The sequence below is a fragment of the Canis lupus genome, chromosome 21 (assembly GCF_048164855.1).
Source record: "Canis lupus baileyi chromosome 21, mCanLup2.hap1, whole genome shotgun sequence".
Lineage (NCBI taxonomy): Eukaryota > Metazoa > Chordata > Mammalia > Carnivora > Canidae > Canis > Canis lupus.
In genome coordinates this window covers 11,521,978-11,528,914 of record NC_132858.1, presented here as the reverse complement: position 1 = coordinate 11,528,914, position 6,937 = coordinate 11,521,978, and positions in this window count along the sequence as shown.

Genomic DNA, 6,937 nt, shown 5'->3' with positions numbered 1-6,937 from the left:
CACGCGGGCACATTCCTGCCTCAGGGCCTTGGCACATGCTGTCTTCTCTCATCTGAATGCTCTTTTTTTAGATACCCTGATGGTTTGGGCCCTTGCTTCCTTCTGAGCTCAAATTCATATCAAGACCTTTCCTGACCCTCCAGGATGAGGGGGCCACCCCCCCCCATTTGATTTCCTGACACATCCTGTGTTCTTCCATCCCCCAGCACCTGAGCCCCGGGCAAGCAGGGATTTTTGTCTGTTTCTTTTAAGTGCTTTATCTCCAGCATCAGAACAGTGCCTGGCACATGAAAGGAGCTCAAGGGACGTTCGTTAAGTGAATGAATAAAGCAGAGAGCACGGCCCTGGGACCGCAGCTTTTGGCAGGGAGTAATTTCCGATGACGCTAATAACATTATTTTGTCTTCATTGTATTTATTTTTCTGGTTACCTTTTATTTCTCATGGCAAGTGATACTGAGTTTTTGCATTTGTGGAAGTGATTTAAAATTTCCTTTTAAAATAAATTCATTTAATTGGAAAAAAGTGCCATTATTTAAAGCATAATATTCAGCTAATAAAGTTATAAGTGGCAGGGAGGCATGGAGAAAATTGAGACAGTGAAACAGGAAAACTCGCTCAAGGGGCTGCGAGAGTTCCCGTCTCCCACTTGACGGATGAGGAGGCTGAGGCCCAGCGCCTGAGAGACCCGTTCAGGGTCGCACGGTAAGTTAATGGCAAAGGGAGCACTTTCACCCCAGTCTTCTGGGTCCAGGCGTGGCTTTTCTACTTCTGTAAAGCCCCGCTTCCGTCCATCAGTGGACACTTACGGGAGGCCCAGGGACAGCCTGTGACGAAGATAGTAAGACAGAGGACATTGTTTTCCAAAGATTTTATTTCCATCACCAGAACGATGCCAGGCCTGAGGCAGGAGCTCAACAAACCCTTGTTAAAAGCACAAATGGAGCAGAGAACAGAGGGCCTGGGACCCCAAATCCTGCTCTGACAAGCACCCGGGGCTGCTGGGGAGAAAGACCAGGCATCCGGCTGCTGGTCAGGCTGGGGAGGTCACCTGTTGGTATCCATCTCTGTGAGTAGATGCCCCAGGACCCCCGGAGGAGGTGGGGGGGGGCACAGTGCAGATGGTGGCACTGAAAATGAGGAGGTCGGCGTGCCCTTTGGGGTCGGGAAAGGCTGGGCCACTTGAGGCCAGCTGGGTTGCAGGGAACAGCAAAGAGCAGAAGAAGGAGGTTCATTCTGACCCAGGATGCCCACGGCCACAAAGGCTCAGATCCCTTAACAGACAGCCTTACCTCTGCTCCTCGCCCACACCATCTGCTTCATCTTCTTCATCATCTTCCTACCTGTCCAAGGGGCTGATGTCAGGATTTAGTGAGAAGTCTCCAGAAAGTGCATATTGCACCATCTGGGCCATATAGAGCTCAGAAATTTCTCATAGCTGGCCTTTTAGGGCAGGGGTCAGGTTCAAGGGTGGGTTAAGGACACCAGGATGTCTGCTATGCACATTTCTTGGTAACAGCTTTCTGAGAGCATTGTTTCCTTTTTTTTTTTTTTTTTTTTTTTTGAGTAGAATCGGTGACTAAACGGTCCTATCTCTTTAGGTTTGGGGCTGGGGAGGCGGGGAGGCTACGAGGCTGGATCAGGAGGCTGGAGAGAGCCCAGAAATAAATGTGGCAGAAACAGTCTCAGAGGGGGTCATACCCCCATTGCCATGACCCCAGAGCTGGAAATGGGGGCGGAGCTGGAAATGGGGATGAAGCATGGGGAGGCCCCCTACTCCACCTCCTGCCCATAATTCATAGCCACTTCCAGACTCAAGAATTAGAAGTTCACTTGCATTGGCCAGGCCTTCGAGACATGACAGGTCATCCTGGCATTCTTGCTGAGCTGGCCCTCGATGACTCAAGACTGAACCCGGGTCTCAGTTTACCCCTCAACAGAAGGACAGAATGGGCCAGCCCAGTCTGTGTCACTCAGTGCCTGAAAGCAGAATGTTTCCCTTTGAGTCCTCCTCCCACCGTTTGGATTATTCTGCTCTCTTAGCTGCCCGGCTCAGCCTCTGGCGGCAAAGGGACACCTGAGGACACAGCTGACACCCCTGCCCGCCTGGAGACTCAGGGAGCAGGCCTCGGGGAGCAAGCCTTGGGGCTCTGCGGAAGCTCGGGGCGCTCTTTCCCAGGGCCCTGCCTGAGATGGATTTATGGTTTGGCCTACAATGTGGTGAACTGCTAAATATGCTGATTATGGGTATAAATCCGGGGGTGGCGGGAAAGGCAGCCAGGCGGGGTGGGGGTGCGGGAGGGCGTGCTGGAGGTCTGGCCGCAGGACCATGTGCGCGGGTGGGGCCCGGCTGCGCCAGATGGGGCTGCAGATGTGCCCGGGGCGAGCGCTTGGGAGGGGCGGCAGCACCACAGCTCCCTTCCCACCTCTGCGGCCTCTTCGGGGCCTCCAGGCCTGGCCACTGAGCTCCTCCCCAGGCGGCGGCCACCGAACCCGCCCCACTGGCGCCTCTGAGTGTCTGGGGCAATGGGAGAGGTGGGTGGAACGGAGGAGGGACGTGTTCACTGCTCAGACGGGGAAGTCGAGGCACAAAGATGTGGAGGTAGGTACCCCAGGTCCCAGCAGCTTAGTGACCAGGTCTGAAACCTAAGGCTGGTCTCTTGGCTCTTGGTCAGGTGGATCAAGAGGGTGACTCAGGCCGTGGGAGCTCAGCTTACACACCGAACAACCCAGGGGGCCCTCGCCGTCACACACACGGGGAGCAGGAGACACCCTGCCTGAGGGCGCCGGCTCCGGTGCAGTGGAGTCGGGGTGTGACCACAGGGCTGGCCATCGCCATGAGACTGGTGTGACCTTCTCCGCAGAACCGGATGGGGAGGCCTCGGGGAGGATAGGGGAGCCTAGGAACGCAGGACGCCTTCCTTAGATTAGCTAGAAATTTCATGGAAAACAGAGCCAGGTCGCCAGAGGGAGGAGGAGGCAGGATGTCATCCTATTTTAGGGAAAGATTAGAACGAGGAAGGTAGAGAAGGTCCTATAGTCCCAAAGTGGGGACTGTATGAGGAAGGGTGTCATCCTTCCTATTTTTTTTTTTACTTGGGGGAAACAAGGCACAGAGCAGAGCCGTCATTCATTCACTCAAGGAATTCAGCAGTTGGGTCGACTCATCGCAGAGGGCCTGGTATCGTGGTTCCTTCCCGGGGTGGCTGGAGGGAACGAGTGGGGCAGAGGGCTGGAACCCAAAGCCTCTCTTGTCCTTGGCAAAGCTGCAACTTTGGCCAAAGTGTCCCCTCCTCGGCCAGACCCTGTGGCTCCCTGAGGATTGTTCAGATGAGGGGTGACAGGGGCTCCCTCCCCATCCAGGCAACCCACCTCCTTCCTGCTGGAGTCCCAAACCCTGGGAGCCCCACCCCATGCAGAGGAGACTGGCCAATGAACGTGGCTCTTTCCAGCTCCCTGTCTCTGGGTCCTGGTCCTCCATGCACTTGGTCTAATGGGGACCCAGAGGGCAGCAGGGAAGGCAGGGACTGGGAGTGACTGGGGGTTAGGGTGAGCGGACAAATCCACCACCAGGACATGAGGATTAGACTCGGAGACACTGGGACCCCGGGAAACAGACCCCACTCAGGTGTCTGAGTCCACAGGCTGTTTCCCAGACCCCAGGGGCTTCCCTCAGGGACAAATGGTAGCGCTCAGAACCTGCGTGGTCCGGGTGGACGCGGAATCCATCATCGCGTACAGCCGGGCTGCCAGGGGAAGGGTCACTGCGGGGCCTGTGCCCGACCCGCTCTCCCTCCCCACCCCTCCTCGCAGCAGGGCTCTGCCCCGAGGGGCTTCTCTGCTGCCCACTCCTGGATCATCATAACCTGCCTGTCAAGACTCCTGCCCACGTGGGGCTTCTGGTGAGACATTCTCAAGGGTGGAAGACACTAACCATGAACCCGGAGTCTGACAGCCCAGGTCTGAATCTGAGTCTCTTGTTAGCTGTGTGACCTTGGCCAAGTAACTTAATCTCTCTGACTCTGGAGAGTAAGGTTGCCGGGGGCATAGCAGGTGTTCCTTAAAATGCCCCCCCCCCTTTGTTTCTCCTTTCTCTGCTGCCGGGCTCTTTGCACTGCCAACATCCCACAGGCTCCATCCCTCCCCCCCTTGCTTCTTCCCTAGCGATGACGATGACAAGGCCTTGGGGAAGGGCCTAGCAGCAGCAGCGCCTCCAGGCCCTGGGCTGGCCCTTCCCATCAGAGCTGCAGAAACTGGAACAGAGAGGTGAGAATACTTTCTCAAGGCCACGCACAACGGAGAGACCAAGGGCAGGGGACCAAGTCCCCAAGGCTTTGTCTTTCCAGTCTACTTTGCCATCAGCCTCTTCTAATGAATCATAGACTTCAGACTCAAAAGATGGATAGGGCAGGGGGTGGGGTGGGCCCTGCCTGGGGGTGCTGGAGATAAGGGCGCATGGTTGGTGGGGCCTGAGGAAGGGAAGGGGGATTCAGCCGTGGGAGGGGGACTCCGAGGGCAGGGGGGACGGTCTGCACCCTGCTCCCATGTGACTCTTAGGCTGGGGGCCTCTAGGGGCAGAGGGAAGGGAAGGGCCAGGGAAGGGCCAGAGGTGAGCCCGCATCCCGCATCCTGGGCATCCTGGGCACCGGGGAGCCCAGCTCTCTGCTCCCGGGAAGGCGCGGGTTTCTGCTTCACTTTGGGGGAAGCTAAACACCAATGTCCAACCTACTCCTGAGTTATCAGAGGAATCTTCCGGCGAAAGCTCTGAACTTCAGAAAGTTTTACCCACCCCCCCACCCCCCCACCTCTCCAGCTAGCTACAATAAGAGGGCTTTGATTCTGGGGGAGAAAAAAAAAACAACACAGGAAAACCAACATTCCCCCTCCCCCTACCATGTCATTTTATTGAATTCAGCAGAGCCTTTTATTTCTAATTCAGGAAGTGTCCTGACAATAAAGACATCATCCATATATTAACTCACTTCTTTAAAATTTCCATGTACATTCTGGAGAGAGACTCTGCAAATGGAAAACACCGCTGCAATAAAGTGAGCGGCATGGCCCCGCTGTCACTGCTTTCATGGTTGGGCTGTGACAGGGAGGGAGTGCCAGGGGAGGAAAGCGAGGGGGGGCGTAACCAACCAGCTGGGAAGGGCAGACCCTCAGGTCAAGGCGCTCCTTCTAGAGCGGCCTCCGTGACTGGGCATTGCTTCGCTTTCATCTGTTTTTGCAAAGACATTACAAGAAGCAATGGCTGTTCGCTAGGGCCCTTGGCCATGCTTGTGACACTATTTACAACGCCACAGGAGGACATTCTGGCTCATTCCGTGACGTCCAACGGTCACCGATACCTGTAAAGCCTTTTATTGCACACAGGGGGCTGTGTTAGGATTTATTTGCAGGACCTCGTTCAGTTCCAGCCTCGTAGCACACTCTGGAGGAGGGGGGTCTCTCCCCATCTTGCAGGTGAGGAAAACTGAGGCTTGTCCAATGTCACACAGGTAGAAGGCAACAGAATCAAGATGGTGCCCGAGGGCTCTGACCCCACACTTCCAGCTGAGACAAAGGCTCTGGTTCTTGGGGGGCAGTCCAGCCCGACACCTCCCCGCTTTTATTTTCAGCATCCGTGTTAGACTTCTTAGTTGGAAGAAATAAATTCCTTAGGGAATATGTTCATCCATTCATTCATTCGTTCGTTCAATAGAAACTTATGGAGACTCTTCTAGAAGCTAACGCTTAGTGCTGGTGCTGGGATCGAGCAATAAAAACAGCAGGGCCCTCAGCCTCGTTGATGTTCAGAGGTCAGGCCCCTCTCCCCTGCCGCCCCCACGGTCCCTCCTCCCTGGAGAAGGGGCAGCTGATGTGTCTCAGGTTGCTCACCCACCCACTAGGAACAGCCCGCAGCCAGGCCTGGGACCCACACGGGTCCCCCTCACTCCTTCCCCACCACCCGCCCTGGGCCTCTGCCCCAGATCTGTATGGTTTGGGCTTTGCCTGGGACAGGCCAGGGGCAAGGGAGCCCCCCGGGGAGCCCGGATCAGCAGCCATGAGGGGCGGGGGGAGGAGAGGGGGCAAGCAGAGGTGTGTTTTGAAATCTGCTTCCTTTTGGCCACGCTTGAACTTCCAAGAGACTGGGTTTGACTGACAGGCTCAGAAAGGGAGCGCTGACTCCCCGTGGAGCCCGGAGCCCGGGGCAGATGGAGGGGCTCTGCGGGGGCTGGGGCCCCAGGGCCCTCATCCTCTGCCCTTCCTCCTCTGCTCTCAGCCGTGGGATCCTGGGGCCTGGGTGCCGGCTCTCTCGGCCCACGTAGGCCAGGGCAGGGGTGCAGGTCTTGGAGTCAGGAAAATCCCAGAATCACGGCAGAACTGAGTCCTTTCGAGCCAGTCTAACAACAGCAGCACCGCTAACAAGGATCCTCAGCATTTGTTGTGTGTCCGCTCTTCTCTCTTTACACACAAATGCTCATTAAATGCATTCATCTGGGGCCCCCGGGTGGCTCAGTGAGCCAAATGCTCAGGGTTGAGCATCTGTTTTTGGCTCAGGTCATGATCCCGGGGTCCTGAGATCGAGCCCAGCATCAGGGTCCCTGCTCAGTGGGGAGCTTGCTCCTCCCTTCCGCTTGTGTTCTCTCTCTTATTCTCTCTCAATCTCTCTCTCTCTCAAATATGTAAAGTCTTAAAAAAAATAAGTGAGCTTATAAATGAGCTTAAATCCATGCCCAGTGCCTTGTAATACTACATATTTGTGAGCAGATAAGAGAGTTGGGGCTTGGGCCTGCCATTTGTCTGTTCACTCTCAGATATGTCCCCTACTCTCCATCCTACTCTGTGTCTCAGGGCTGAGCCTGCCGAACTACATCTCTCCCAGGTTCCCTTGCCACTGTCACCTGGGCCAGTGGGAAGAACAGGTTGGGAACCAGAGGGCAGGAGCCAGGGTA